Below are 14,126 nucleotides of genomic sequence, written 5' to 3' on the forward strand. Positions count from 1 at the left end.
CACATTCTGTCATTTGTCAATTAAATGACATTAAATGGCAATAAAATATCCTATACTTAAGCTAACCCACAGAGAGCAAATGTTGTAAAATGATGCAAACTCATGGGTGCTGGGTCCAGCAATCAAAACTGAATCATCATATCTTTACAGAAGAATGAGTGAACTCTATTTGATTCTGAGCTAGTTTCCTCATAAAACAGGCAATATGGGTTCCTTTTAACAGATATGGTTGTTATTATACTAAGAGCGTGTCATTAGTAAGATGCTAATTATGGTTGGTTTGGAGAAATTCTGGTGAACACGTTTTTATGGTACATACATTTCATATACTATTATTTAATGACTAAATTTATAGGATATATATATATATATATATATATATATATATATATATATATATTCATCAAGTGGTTATTTTGATTACCAGTATTTGAGTTTCTGAGTTATTATTGCTTTTGGACCTGTAAGGAGTACATTAGAGGAAAGCATAACTCAGAAATTATTTTCCTCATAGTGTGCAAAATGAAAGGACAGGAGAAAAAGATAGGGTACCTAAGAATTGGCATTACAGGAACATGATTATCCAGTTCTCTCCAAAAAAGCCTTATTTCAAATGCCTCTCAATACAACGGGCCTGTGGATGAGGCTTTGACCATTGAGTCTGCACTGAACAATCAGAGACTCATGAAGGCTGCTGCTTAGTTTTATTTTGCCTCTGTCTTCCTTTAAATCCCCAAACAGGATCTTTCAATAAGACGGTGTCTGCATTCAGAAGTGCTACATTCCCTTCTGAGCAGTATGTTTCTATGAGCATCCTTTTCCAACATGCTCAGCCATGCGGGTGACAAGTGGAATTAAAATTACTCAGATTGACAGTAGATACTAGCCATCACAATGGGAAAACTGGAAACCATCCTGTTATGTAGTCTTGAACTGTGATGATCATATTTTAAAATCTGATCTCAAAAATCAACTTTCAAATTTGTAACAGACTATCCCCCCTTTATCTTATAACAGCTGACTCTTTCTCAGAATTTTGGACTGCATATTTTTAGCCTACAAGACTTATATATCAAATGTGATTTCAAGACCCTCTGTTTTTGCCATGTTTTTGTCACAGGTTTCTTTAGTATCTTTCCTTATTAAAAATTCACCATATATATTTGGAGAAAACATCATATTCTATGAAGCATCGTTTTTTAATTCTTACGGTAATAAATCTTCAAGTGTCCTGCAAAAAGAAATAGAGCAAGAAAACCGCTCCCACAGTGGGATGACATGCCCCACAGAAAGTGACACAGTGCCTGGAAGTACAAGGGCTTCTATTGAAAATAAGGAGATTCTAGGTAAGTATAGAAGTTCCATTATTGTTATTTTTTTCACCATTTGTTTTAATGTTTCTTCACAAATGGTGACAATACTAAAGTAGAGACAAGGAATAATCAAAATGTTACTGCCAACATTATAATACGGAATTACACATTTAAAACATTTTCTGGTTTAAAAATAAATCTGGTCATCAGTAAAGCACAACAGATCTCTAGTAAGGTGGGTCTCTATATTCCTGAGGGTGTTCCCTTTTGTCCCTATCCCAGGGCTTTCATATCTGCCTGATCTTCCTCTGATGGAAGGTCCAGGAGATCCCCCACAACCAGAGCCTCTTTCTCCACCAAAGCCACCTCGGTCCAAGAAAGGGCAACCTCAGAAGTATCATCTATCTCAAGATAAGAACAGTCCTGCAGGTCCACCAGGGTCCATCAGTCCTTCTCCTCAACCTCACATGGCAGCAGTCCCAAAGTCACCATCTGGAGGTGGGAAGGGTGGCAGAAGGAAGTCCTTGGTGTTAGGGGTCTTATACAGATTGCATTGTATTCCCCAGCAAAGTTCTGGTTTCCAGAGCACATACTGAGATACTGCCACTCTCCAGCTCTGGGCTGGACTAATCTTCTTCCAGAGGGGGTTCCCTCTTGAGCCCTGGGATCCATTTCAGGGTGAAGACTATTCTTACTTTTCCACAGCCTCCTATATGGCCCGTGCATCCTCCAAACTTCCTTGGCCTCCAGGTTCTTCACAACATCACAGCTTGATTCTAATGCATTTATGCATTGCTTTCAAAGCAAAAAGTAGCATTTACAGATTAAACCTAAAAGGATGAGCCATATGCAACTAGCTATCGAGTGCCTCATGATGCAATCTCTTTTTAATACATGTTAAAATATTGATTATTTTCTGTGTTTTTGTGGTGAGGCACAAGTTATACATGCTATGAAAAGAAAAGAGCATTCAAGCTTAAGTGAGTTCAATTGCGATGTACAATGATTGATCATTTTTCTTAGATTCTGTGACATCTGAGGGTAGAACACCAACATCAAGACCGGAAACAAAGGAAGAATCTCTGAACATCACTCCCCCAGAGGAAGATACTACGGTGTTTTCGCCCTCTCCACCAGGGCCATTTGTGTCTCCACCAGGACACCTATTTGGAAGATCTCTCAAAAGTATATGTAACAATGGAAACCTGCCCGCTGTTATACTTGTAAGTTAAGTTTTGGTCTCTGTAGCTGTCCTGTCCAACATACTTGCTGGGGAGCCTGTTCTCTCAATTCATTATCTTACAAACATAACCTATCCATGAGGGTGAGATCCTTTTAAAATAGTGCCTCCAAGAAATAAATCCCAGTGAAATTGGAGTCGTGTAATTCAAAAAAATTGAAAACAAATGTATAACATTCCCAAGGTTCCCCCTGATTTCCACAGGAATCCAAAACCCCCATCTAGTTGGAGGAAATAATTCTATGGATGGGAGTCTCCTCTGAGTCCCAAACTGTCAAATCTTCCAGCTTCTTTTAACCTCCATATTATTCTGGAGTCTCCTGTAATAGTGTTGCCTCTGAGATCATTCGGTCTTGTAATTCAATATATCTAAAGTGCTTTGTTTTACTTTATCAAGGAATTAGGTGTAAACATTTTTCTTTGCTTTATATTAATCCTTTCAACCTAGAAAAATATATTTCAAAGTCATCTAATATGGCTTGATCTATTTTAAAGAAGTTATTAAATTGCCATAGAGAATGAATGTATTTACTGTGCAGCAAGCATTTTAAAGCTATATGGCAGCATGTCAATAGGATTAAGTCAGACACATAATTATTGCACATACCTTGAGTATTTTACAGCAAACTCTTCTGCTAACCATAACTATAATCATAACCCAACCATGAAAATATTGAGTAAAGATGTGTATGGTAGTCAATGTTACATGGTGAAACCATGGAAGAGGAATCGAAATCTCCTTGAGTTCTTGACTGGGACATCTTTCTATATTGATAGCTGAAACTAAAAAGTCCCAGGAAAAAGAAATGAAAGTCTTTATGAAAGAAACTTTCCTGAAAGGCAAAAATCTTTCCTGACAAGAGAGATATTTAGATTTCCAACAGAAAGCAGCACAGGCAGGACACATTTGCATGCTGAAAGGGAAATATTCCAGTAGAAACTGAGAATGGCATGCTTGGGAAGAATATTCCTATAGAAGAGGGAAAAAATAAGGGAGGACCCATCACCAAAGTTATTTAGGGAACCTAATTGCGATTCAATGCCAAGGAGGATCTGATTCCAACAAACCCCAATGTTTAAAATTGATATAAAAGGATTAGGAGAGAAAATGTATTCAGAAGTTAAGAAAAATTACAAAATACAATATCTTCTTCATTCCTCCCGGTTGTAGTTACTGACCTATAATTGCCATTGCTCTAGTTCACAGTAAGAGACACATTTGTTCTTCAAACTATTAGATGTGTAATCATAGAAGCATGTGTTTATCTCATACAGGAGATGATTTCAATTATTCATGAAAAGGGACTAGATGAATACCGTTTATTCAGGTATTTGGGGACCAAAGCATTCTGGGACCTACGTGAAAGGATTGACACTCAACAGGCTGTAAATTTAAATCAGGAATCTGTGAATGTCATAGGAGCGGTCTTAAAGGTAATGTTTTTAGCCTCCTTCATACTTAGCATCCCTCTAGACATGCCTAAATACTTTCTTTCCTTGAGACAAATTTCTGATGATAGATTATTTCAGCTGTGGAAACTGATGATCTGAGGACAAGAGGATGGTAGATAAAGGTCTGACAAGCTAAGGGATTCATCACAAACATACGAATGAAAACCTTCTGTAGGAAGTTAACTTGCTCATAGGTCAGATGTGCTTTGGTTTTGCATTGCAAAACACCCTGCTGATTTCACCTCTGAACACAATATTTGAAGTCATAACAAAACAAGTAATAATAGTGGTAAAAGTGAGATTGACAAAATTCAAGTCTTAAATCATACATACCAAAAATATATCCTTCATAAATAAAAACAGTTCAAAATGGCTAGTCCATCACTGACTTGTAACAAGTTCACAGAGAGGTGGATAATGCCCCGTCCAGTACAGACATGAAATTGTTCTCCTTCTCTACCAAAAAATTAATCAAGTACTTTTATATTTGCTAGATCCTTAACCCTTGTCAGATAATCAACAATTTTCTTAACCTACTTAAAATACTCTTTCACACACTGAACTTACACTGAAGCAACCAGTGGCTCTAGAGAAACACCATTGCTTGATTTTAATTGGGCCATGCTCTGAATTCACCACTCAGCTTACTCTGGAGCTGTAGCCTCAGACATAAAGAGAGAAGGTACTGCTCTGAGAGCAGGCAGGATTAGTAACATCAGACAAAGGTACCACTGGATCCCTCCTTGTTCTGGAGCTTAGCAAGTATGGTTTGCTCTCATTGCCAGAAAGCTGGGACCACATCCTGGGAAAGAAAGTGAAGATCAGTGATCACAAGTCAGGGCTGTTCATTCAGGGTACTTTAAAGGTACAGGAACACCTGGACTTTTCCTATTGTTCTCATTTCTCTATCCTTGGAACCTCAAAATATGGCTGATCCTTCACAGCTCAGAAATCTTTAAAATGAATCAACCTTTACTGAATTATGAACATGAAAGTTGGTTGTGGATTTACTGAACTAGTTAGTCCTGAACAGTTTTGGGCTATTTAGTAAGAAGAGAAGATATGCTAGTTTTAAGCTATGTAAGGTAATTTGATACTTCTTTTTCTTACCCCAGTAATTAGGGATTTCTCCAATTTTTCTTCTTTTTTTTCTTTATTTTTTATCTATTTACTGTTTGCTTGTTTGTTTACTTATCTGTTTATTTATTCATCTACTTTGAGCCTTGTCTGTGTTTGACACTCACTCTAATCTCTAACCTAAGGCCCAACTGCATCATTACGAGTTCTGAGTTTCTAACTGTACACCACCAATGCTTGCCTAGGCCTCACACATTTCAATATACCTAGGCTTTTAAAACTGCAGTGTATGTGTGACCCAGCACCAGAGTTAGAAGGAATTAAAGAAAGAGACTTTTCTGCCCATCAAACAAGCTATTAGTCACTCTTTATTTAAAGATTTGAATCTTTATACATTTAAGGGAATGGATGTGAAAGTGTGAAAGCTTGTCTCATGAGACACAGGAAGCTCAAGAAAGAAGAATGTTCTTCCCTACTCCAAGTGTGCCTGTAAGCACATTAGAACCTTCATTCTATGAAGTATAAGCACTGATTCATCAAGTTATTGAATCAGGACAAGACATTCTCTTGCTCTGCCTGTTTGGGACGCTTGCTTATTCCGAGGAAGAACACTTTGAACACACAATAGGTTTATTTCATTGCTACTTATTCCAGAACTGTGCAGCTGTGATTACAACCTTAGATGAGAAAACACAAGCTCCTCCTCCTGGGATTTACAGTTGAGCCAAGAGTCTGGGTAGGTGACAGGGTGGGACTCTCTTAAGAGAGTAGACTCTAAACCTGGGTTCTCAGCCTTCCTAATCCTGTGGCCCTTTAATAATGTTACTCACTGCCATGGGCTATGTCTGTGCAGGGGTCTTAGGTCATCCCCATGCCTAATCCTTGGTTGGAGTATCAGTCTCAAGAAAGACACCTGTGTGCAGATTTTTTTTTGTTTCTGTTGCTCTCCTTGTGGAGTTCCTGTCCTCTCCAGATCTTACTGTTTCCCACTTCTTTCCTAAGATTCCCTGCACTCTGCCCAAAGGTTGCCCATAAGTCTCACCACCTGCATTGATAGTCTGCAGGGCAGAGCCTTTCAGAGGTCCTCTGTGTCAGGCCCTGACTTGTTCCCTCGTTTCTCCTTCTTCTGATGTCCACACTCTTTGTCTTTCTGGATAGGAATTGAGCATTTTAGTAAGAGTCCCCTCTCTTGATTTGTTTCTTTAGGTGTGCAGATTTTAGTAGGCTTATTTTATATTATAGGTCTATACCATGTTCATTTTATGCTTCTGGAATAGCTCACTCAGGATGATCTTTTCCAGTTCCCACCATTTCCCTGCAAATTCATGATTTCTTGTTTTTTATTGTTAATATTCCATTGTGTAGATGTGGGTTCCATTGTAATAGGAACAGGGACTGCCTCTGACATGAGCTGATTAGCCTGCTGTTTAATTACCTCTCCCTGAGGGGGAAGCAACATTACCTGGTCACAGAAGAAGACAATGTAGCCACTCCTGATGAGACCTAATTGACCAGGATCAGAAGGAAGGAAAAGAAGACCTCCCCTATCAGTGGACTTTGGGAGGAGCACGCATGCAGAGGGTGAAGGGAGGGATTGGGACAAGAGGAGGGAGAGAATCACAGGGGGGATACAAAGTGAATAAAGTGTAATTAGTAAAGAATTAAAAATACAAATAATAAAATAAAATAATAATGTTACTCACGTTGTGAACCCCCAACCACAAAATTAATTTACTGCTGCTTCATCACTGTAAATTTGCTATTGTCGTGGATTGTAATGTAAACATCAGATATACAGGCTATCTGGTATGTGATCCTCAAAGCTTCACAACCCACAGGTAGAGAATCGCTGGTCTAAACTGCTATTTTTCAATAAGAATCTTATCTATCATTTCTCCAGTATACATTGACCTTTACAATTCTTGTTTATTTCCTAAAAAATAAAAAAAATAAATAAATAAGGATTTCATTCGAAAGCTACAAGGAAGCCTCCTTTGTTGTGAATTATATGAAGACTGGCTTAATGTTCTTGATGAAGGTGATTTGGATCAAAAGATTTCTACAATTCAAAGGTAAAGTTGCATTAAACACTCAGAAAACAACACAAAGCTAGGAGCAATACATTTCTTGAAGGTATTATTAGCTTGTTTTTAAGAGATTACCCACTTGAAATGACGACCCATGCCAAGAGGGTTCTTTTGCTTGCACATGTGTAGTCACTTCATGAACAGATGCATTGCTCAGGCAACAGCATTGCCTCGTGCTTATAATCCCACCACTTGGGAGGCTGCCACATTTTAATTGTTATGGATTGCAGGATAGCCGTGGTTACATAGCTGAGTTCAGTCCAGCATAAAATGTGGGTTTCAGTTCCTGTGTGAGAGAAATTAAAAGAAGTATGTGTATGCAATACCTGTGTGTTATTTCTGTCCAAATAGTATTACCATGGAAGAGTTAAAGATACCTCACACACTAAATAGATGACACTGCTTGGTACATAAAGCTACTAGTGAGTTCAACTTTCTCAACTATAGCAATATAGAGTAGTCTAGATCAAGGTCAGCTTAGACTTCATGGAAACATTTTCCTGTACAATACTCTATAGAACGATTTCTCAGGTAACGGAGGACTTTTCAGCTCCATGACAATCCAGAACCCCAGCATGTCTGTTTTATCTAAAGCATCATCTTTCATACTGCATTGCTATGTTTCATTAGTGTGTTTTCAGCTCATCCTAGTCATCAGATCAAAAATGCCTAAAAGTGTTACTTGGGTTTACATTAAATTGTAAATTAAATGTGTCCTCATGGTGCTTATACAGATATCACAGTGCTTAATAACTCTGGATATTTCCATTGTCAGAACCCACACGATGGCTTGCAACAACCCAGGTTCCATTTCCAGGGTTTCTGACACCATCCTCGGGGCTCATGGGCAATAGTCAAACAGGTGGTGCACAGATATTATTACCTTTTTTTTTATTTCCTATGATTCTTTACAGAGACTTGTTTGGAAGAAACTATTCTAGACAATATTTTAGCCTCTTTTTAATTTTTGATTTTTGATTATCATATGATCTGGTCTATGAAACATTTACCCTGCATTTTCACTGAATTTAGAGATTGATAAGTAACTTTCCCTGTAAAGTCAAACAAGCATAAAATCCTTATTTTTCTATATTTAGACTTTTATTGAAGATGCCACAACCAAATCTGATTCTTTTGAGGCACTTGATGCATTTGTTACACGAGATTAAAAGTCATTCTTCCATTTGGTTTGTGAACGCTTATATTTTATCATTTCGCATTGCTGATAGTCTTCTATGGAAGGATACTGCTGACTACTCAATATCAGAAACAGATTTCTCAAAAAGGGTAAGTGGATCTCTTGGTTTCTGCCTTTGTGAACAAAGTCCTTCTTGTGATCTAGGAGTTGGAAAAGTCATTGCTGTTAAAGAACACCCTAGGATTGCATTCTTTTGGAGTTGAAGAGGTATTGATCTATTTCGGGGAGGTTGGGAAAGGGACCTTGTTAATGTGGTTACAAGTTGTGAATCATCCTTATTTAACTGGCTTTGAAAACCAAATCAACTTGAAGCAGAGACACTGAGGATGATAGAAAGAGATGAGGAGGCTCATCACACTAAAACTGAGGACTGTGGACCATCATGGATAAACACTGATGAATAGAATTGGACATAAATTTCCAAAGTAGTTTTCTCATCCCTGGGAGTAGCACTTGTCCCCAGCTTCTCTGCACTTAGTCCCCCTTTGTGTTTGAATAGAGCACAGAAGAAACAATGCAGCTGATATGTTAGGCAGCTTTTCATTTCTACAACAACAGACCTGTAGAACTACACTTATAAAAAGGAAACATTTATTTTAGTAAAATACCCTGTGTGCTAACCTTCTGCTTTCATGTGATTTTGCATGTATCAACTTTTCTTAGTGCCCTGCATGCCCAAAGAAACCTTTGAAATCCATGGAATTAGAATTACATAATACTCTAAACAACCGTGAGGTGCTGAGAACCCAACCTGATGCTCTCAAATAGCAAATAGTGCACTTAATAGTGAGCCATAATTCTGGAACCAAAATATTTATTTTAATTTATGTAAAGCAGGAATGAAATGTTTTTTTTTTCTTTTTTATGTGGTCTGCATGGAAGTTGTGCACTGCTTGCATTGTGGTGCCCTTGGAAACAAGAGGATGGCATTGGCTCTCATAAAACTGAATTACAGATGCTTGTGAAATTACAGATGCTGAGTCTTTTGAGATAGCTGCCAATGAACATAACTTCTGACACATCACTTCACATAATAGTTTACCTTAAGCTTGTTTCATCAAGGAATTTACTTTAAATTACTTTACTGATTGTCTCAAATTTTTATTGATAAGGTTATTTTTTATTACAAGCCTGAGAGGAATATTTCATGTGGTGGGAGAAAATTCCTGAGAAGAAAATATATGCTCACCTGTTAAGAAGAAAGCTGACTGAGAGAAAGGCAGAGAGAAAGATAGGACTCCTGCATTCGCTCTAATGCCAGAACTGCATACCATTTGCCTCACAGTGGGGCTTCCTTCTTAAAGCATAATTCCCAGGAAAAAAGCCTTATAGATTTAATGATTAGCGCATATGTCTCCTGAGCAGAGCAGTCACTAAGAAGTTGGATATGATAGATTTGAAAACAGAAAGGGTACAAAGTTCAGTAGGATTAAGACTAAATTTTAAAACTGAATAAAATTTCAAAGTGTAATGCCCTAATGTGCAGATGCAGACTGATAAGATCCTTTTCGTGTTTTGTGTCAAAATGAGAGACAAAATGTTTTAAGAAAGTATGGGTGTGCCTTCTTGTTAAGAAGGTGCAGGAGAGCTGGCCCTGGTGGCATGGTTTGCAAGGAGAGTTGGCAAGCTATGTTACTAACGAGATCCAAGACTTTGAGCTGGCCCAGTCCAACATCTCCATCTATGAACTTTTGGAACGTGTGAAGAGGCTGGTCCTGAACACCCAAAGCTGCTGGAAATCCATGGTCAGGGGCAACAGGAGAATATCCGGAATATCTGAGAGAGTCTCTGAGAGGATCTATTATTGATGTTGTAGCACAAAACCATAGGCCCTGACCCAGAGCATTGCCTCATTTTAGTGAATATTTGCAAATTGAGCTGTTTGAGCAAAAGGATATTAGTTTGACACACAGTGGCACAACACAGCTTACATGGAATAATTTAGTGATTTATATACAGATACATATATTTTTTTTATTATTTCTTTTTGTGGGATTTAAAGGGTGGTGAGCAGTAATGGAAGCAATGAGAAATTTGTGGGTTTGGGGTACATGATGGAAAATTCACAAAGAATCAATAAAGTCATTTGTTTACCAAGAAAGAAAAGAAATAAGAAGAAAGCAAGGGGTATATTTAACTAGTACCTTTCAGGAATCAGCTGCACAGGACAGAAATCATGGTACAGTGGAGTAGTACAGCACAGAGAATAACTTTCGCATCCAGGACTCTACTTGGCTCTATTCATCTATCAAGCTACTGGCAACCTAAAATCCAAGTTTTATTAAAATTCATGTTCAGTACAAAAAGAACAATGAGATATATTTTTCACTCTTAACTATTATTAATGATTCTCTTTTCTAAACAGTTCTATTCAAATATATTCCTGTATGTGGTCAGATATGAAAGCCAAGAAGGATCACTATTCTGAACTATTTGTGTAGGAAATAAGAAAATCATCTAAGTATGATATTCCTGAAAATTATTTCTTTGCTACCCTGTTTAAGACTGGTCAAATATTTTTGGTTGTGAGCCCAGACTTTAACTGCTGAGCTTGGAGGGGGTTCTCCCCTGTCAGGGAACTAGGGAAGGGGCACAGAAGGAGAAGAGGGAGGGTGTGTAGTTCTAAGAGGAGACCAGGGAGTGGGCTGCAGTAGGGAAAATTTTGAATAAATAGTAATAAATGATTAAATTTTCAAAAGACTGGTCAAATATAAAATTAGGTGCATCATGGGAAGAAACACAAAAGTTAAACAGAAACAGTCATTGCTGTGAGGATACTAAAACTTTTCGTTATTTTACTGAGAAAATATTAAATAGGTGCCCATACTATTCTTACTCATTTCATGAGTTCATAGCTGCGTATAGTAACTACTATTTTTTTTTGTCATTTCAAGAATCTAATATCAAATTTGTAAGCAATGTGAAATGAAAGGATCTTGTTTCTACACTGTTGATTTACAGGTTTCCCTTATAAAACTTCTAATTGATTATTTCCCCAAGATTTTTAAAGAGGATACTAGTAAATTGTATAAAGATGTCCAAAGGAGTGTGGAAGACATCAAGAACTCCTCTGGTGATAAGTCTCCTGATAAGGCTGATGCGGATAACCAAAGTGAGTATGACTTCCCTAATGATAATACTGAAGAATTAAAGCTTACATCTGTTCCTTCTAAGGAGGACATTCCTACAGGTAACAGGAAGCTTTAAAGAAGTAATCAGATGAATGGAAAGACAACATCCTCTCTTGATTTCACAAAACTGTAAATAGCATCACAGCAGTATTGTCACACATCATGATATTAGAGCATGAGAAGTCTCTTTAAACAACAGTGTAATTTTAAAATATAAATATAAGCATACATACATACATATACTGTTAAGCACATTTATCCACATGCATGTTTATACTCACATATATGCATGCATGTATGTATGACAGATACCGTCCTAATTTAGCCCCTGAAAGGATCCCAGAATATTCCTGCTGTGTTTCTCACCTTTCCTTCTCCTGGTCCCTGAGTCAGTGTAGGATATCTTGGATACTGAAATTATTACTTTTGGAAAGAGCACTAGAGACAATGATTTGATTCAAAAACCCCTCAAACATTCTGGGAGATAAAGCCTTGTGCCACTGTCACCAAACTGTGCAATCGTCTTGCAAAAACACTAACGTTATTTTGATTTCTTATGAGAGATAAATCTTATCAAATGCTCAGCATTATGTAACTATTGGATTCACAGGATCCACTACAACAAATATGTGAAGAATAATAAATAGGCTAAAACATACCGGAAACATCAATTAGCACCTCTCAAAATCAGATATGTTGTAAACACAAGAAATTTTCTGTGTGGAGTTGTGTAAATAGACTGAAAGACTCATTTCATCTGAATCGAGGGGAATCTGTCTTCTGAGAATGTTTTGAATCATGATATTTGTTTGTTTTATTTGACAGTGGATATTGGAACAACTTTCTTCTCCAGTACAATTGATCATCCTGTGGAGGATGATAACTGAAGAAACTTTTGGATTGTCCAAGCAACCTTACTTCCCTTCAGTTTCTTACCAAACTAAATACTTGGAATCCCCACAATTTCATTTGTCTACATCCTTCCCTTCCTCTTATCCCTCATTGTAATACATTCGTAATGTTTTCTATTTCACTTTATTATTGTTTACAATGTTTCACTTCCATTTCATTTATGCTGTGTATTCAGTACTTTTATTGTGGTAATAAATGTTAGATTTGGAAAATGCCATTTGGCAGTCTTCTCCTCCATCTCAGTTACTCAGGAAGTGGCGTTCATGTGATAGATCCACAAGAAACAATTTATTATTATTCCAAACTCCAATCAGAATGGCATAGTAAGTTCTGCTTAATAAATGAAGACAGGGGATTCTCTGACCGAATTCTTTCAGACTCTAGCCACCAAAGTGTCCCAAAGTCAAAGAATCAACTACCAGTTTTCCACAAAACCTGACTCATTCTGGGCATTAGAGCAACATTTTTGTTTTTAAGTTATTTTCATCTTGGTTTGAAAAGTTGCTTTAGAATATTATTTGTGTTAGAAATACATTTGGCTCAGTGTTTGTGGGCTCATGCCATTGCTATAGGGCAGGTCTGATGTCAGGATGTCACAGCAAGTGAAGTGGCTGACTTAGTTAAAAAGCAGAGGAAAATGACGGCTCATACTCACTGAGCTTTTTCCTGTTTATGCATTCCAGAAATCATGCTTGTAATTTCACAGTCCAATAATAGTTGTTATAGTTTTCTCACTGTGATAACTTAATCTAGATAATTGCTCAGAAGCATGGAAAGAAGGTAATGTAATTGAAATAATCCTGCAGAATTGTGCTTAGTGTCCTGTATCATAGATGGCTCCAGATAAAATACCATTAACAATCAAAATTAAGCATCACACATCATGAAGTTGGAAGTAGATTCCAATTGTAAGAAAGTGCACAATGGCCTGAAAAGGTGGTTCAATATTTAAAGCAACTGAGATACAAACTTTGTAACTGACATGAGTCCTGATCATCAAGACTGTAATTAATATAAAATAAAAAATTGGTGGCTACCGCTGGAATACAAAGTGAATAAACCTGAATTAATATAAAAAATAAAAATTTGTTTTTAAAAAAAATAAAAATTTAATTTAAAATAAAGCTTCAGAAAAAAAGAGTGTGCATGACATATTGTATCTTAATTATTATATGTGAATAGCAGGAATAAATATTGGAAATTGGGATGTCCTACACATACCTATAAGATATTTTATTCTCTGTGTTCTCTCATGTATTTGTTGAAGTACTGGAGATCATGACCCCAACCACAAACCCCTCAGTTCAAATTTGAAATAAGAGGTGTCCTACACATACCATAGAAGATTTTTTCATTGTCTGTGTTCTCACGTGTGCCTCTTGAAATACTGGAGATCATGAACCCCTTAACAAAGATAGACCTTTATAAGAGGTTATTCCAAGGGAACACTGTATACATGCACACCAGTTAGAAATAGAAGGCATGATCATGGTTGTAGTGATGCAGTGAAAAACAGAACAGAAATTAGAATTCTGAGTGTTTCATTTATGTAATTTCTTCGTTCACTTGGTTCATTGCAAATGTAAATGAGAAAGGATAAAACACATGGTTTGAGATTAATATACTTTACATAAACCAAAGTGAATGTTTAGTTTACAGCATGAGACAAGTCAATAAATTCTACCAAGGTGACAAATGAGGATAGAAGACTTTTAG

This window comes from Meriones unguiculatus, chromosome 9, assembly GCF_030254825.1.
Source record: "Meriones unguiculatus strain TT.TT164.6M chromosome 9, Bangor_MerUng_6.1, whole genome shotgun sequence".
Lineage (NCBI taxonomy): Eukaryota > Metazoa > Chordata > Mammalia > Rodentia > Muridae > Meriones > Meriones unguiculatus.